Source organism: Otolemur garnettii, unplaced genomic scaffold (assembly GCF_000181295.1).
Source record: "Otolemur garnettii isolate 467f Iridium unplaced genomic scaffold, OtoGar3 scaffold00113, whole genome shotgun sequence".
Taxonomy (NCBI): Eukaryota; Metazoa; Chordata; class Mammalia; order Primates; family Galagidae; genus Otolemur; species Otolemur garnettii.
This window is the reverse complement of record NW_003852508.1, coordinates 6,049,361-6,052,060: the sequence shown is the minus strand read 5'-3', so window position 1 is coordinate 6,052,060 and position 2,700 is coordinate 6,049,361.

Here is a 2,700-nt window from a genome sequence, read left to right as displayed (position 1 = left end):
GCAAAAAACTGCCTTAACATCAGCAATCTCACTGCTAGGTATATACCCCAAAGAATTGAAAACAAGTGTTTAAATGAAAACTTGTACAACATATGTTTATAGCAGCATTACCCACAATAGCTAAAATGCAGAAACAACCAAAATGTCCATCAACTGATGTATATCTATCATACAATGGAATATTACTTGGCTATAAGAAGAAATGAAGTAATGATACATGTTACAACATAGATGAACCTCGAAAATGTTAACTGGAGTGAAAGAACTTAATCACAAAAGACTATTAACTCTTTTTACATGAAATGTCCGGGATTGGCAAATAGAAAGAGCCTCAAAATAGATCAGTGGTTGCCAAAAGCTGCCAAGACTGTGAGAAGTGGAGAGTGACTGGTAATGTGTACAATGTGTCTTTGGGGATGATAAAAATGTTCTAAAGTTAGGCTACTGTGACACCTGCACAACTTTTTAAACACACTAAAAACCATCGAACTGTGGGCTTCAAACGAGTGAGCTATCAAATATAAGTTATATTTCAATAAAGCTATTTTTAAAAGTACAATTGCCTGCCATCAGAAGGTACAGGAAAAGAAGGCACAATTGAATCATAAGAAACAGATTACTGAGGTCAGTCACAGAATTCAGTGAAGGTTTCAAAGAGGTCATACATAAATGAAACTTGAAAGAACAGTCAAGGTCTGCTAGATATAGGAGAGGAGAAGAGAAAACACTCCAGACAGAAGTAGCCACAGGCACAAAGGCAGGGGACAGCATGGGAAGAGAGCAGGTTACCGCATATACAGTCAGCCCTCAGTGTTCTGGGGAATTGGTTCCAAGACCCTGGTGGATACCAAATGCTGTGTACGCTCAAGTCCTGATACAAAATGGTGTAGTATTTGCATGTAACCTACAAAATCCTCCTGCATATTTTAAATCATCTTTAGATGAATGCAACGAATGCTATGCAAATAGTTGTTATGCAAATGTATTGTTTAGGGAATAATGACAAGGAAAAAAGTCTGCACATGTTCTGCCTGTTACCAGCCACTGCTCACCTGAATGGCTATTTCATGCAGGGCACTGCTGGGCAGGCCCAACAAGGCCGGATGAGCCTATGAACGTGCTGACCTGTGGAGATTCTTTGTTTACCTCCAAGGCCTATTGTCATAAATTGGGGCACTGGATTCCATGGTACTGGTCAAGGATCCAGGGCACCCTGTGCACCTAGTGAAGTGTTGCCTAACTATAAATTTAGTCCATAACAAAAATGCTTTGAAGATACAACCACTTTAAGATAGGAAGACATCGTGTAACTTTGTAACCTATGCGCAGGGATCTGTTTGACATGTACTACGATGAGTAATAACATTGCTGATGTGTACTTATTGTGAGAATAAAATGTAACAAAGGGAAAGAGAGCAGAATAGTTCTTTGAGGAGATATCCTGCCTATTCGCTGTTTTCCAGAATTGCTGGCTTTTCTGTTAATAAAAGTGAAATTGTTGATCTCTCATAGGCTTCTCCATCGTTTGGCATGGGTGACAGGCGGAAGGATTCTTGGGTCCGGCAACAAGTAGAGACACAACTTTTTTTCTCAAATATTGTGCGACCTGCATTTGGTTGAATCCACTGATGTGGAACCCACTGATCTCGAGGGCCAATTGCATAGTCTGTGTAGTCACTAGTGCTGGTACAAAGAGATCAAGGTCTATTCAGGCAGGGCTCCAGCCTGTTTGGGTAGGTAGGGTCCAAATTATAAAGGACTATTTAGTTACGGTAGCTTTCCAAGAAGGAAAAGGGAAACCACTGATAATTGTTCAGCCTGTTAGAAGCATCATTCCAGTATAAAAATTGGAAGGTGATTTGAAGGGAAACGAAACTAGTGATTGTCCAGAAAGGAAGGAAATAATAATGGCTCACTAAATGTATAAAGCCCTGAGTCACCTCATTTAATTGCTAAAGTAGTCCTTACCCTACTTACTAAGGTCTCCACTCTGTAAACTGTAGCCACGTGACTTGCTCCCCCACCTCCTTCAAATCTCCAGGCAAATGCAACTTCCTCACACTTTCCCTATTTCCCTTGATTTATTTTTCTCCAGGATTCAACTCAATTTAACATATGTGTCACTTTTGAAATCTTATTTAAAGAGTCTTCCGCCGCGCCCCTCACTAGAGAGAAAGCATCCAAGAGTATGCTAATTCTCTTGTTAATTTATATTTTTCATTCATGTCTGTATTGCTGATGCCTGATACATGGTAAACACCTAATAAGCATTTTTGGAATAAGGGAACACATAAATAGATGAGGAAACCAACTCTCATAGAGATTAAATAACTTGTCTGTGATCATATAGTATTAAGAGACAGAATTCTGGTTCAAAGACCCACGTTCTTAAACCAGTGAGTAATTCCACCAGAGTTATAATCTGATTCCATCAGAGTTAACCTGCAAGAGACAAGTCTATTCCTGAAACAGAGGTAGTAAGTTGGGGGAAGAGGGACAGAATTGCCTGGGTTTGGTGATAGATTGGATGTGGAAGGGTGCGTGAGTAAAGGAAGGACTCGATCTGGGATGATTTGGTTTCTAGATTTGTCAAAGGGGTAAACAATGTAACCATTCATCAGGAAAAAAATACAAAGGGCTCTTGGTTTAGGCAAAACGATGAAAGATAAGGCCAAGTCTAATTCTCAATCCTTTTTGACT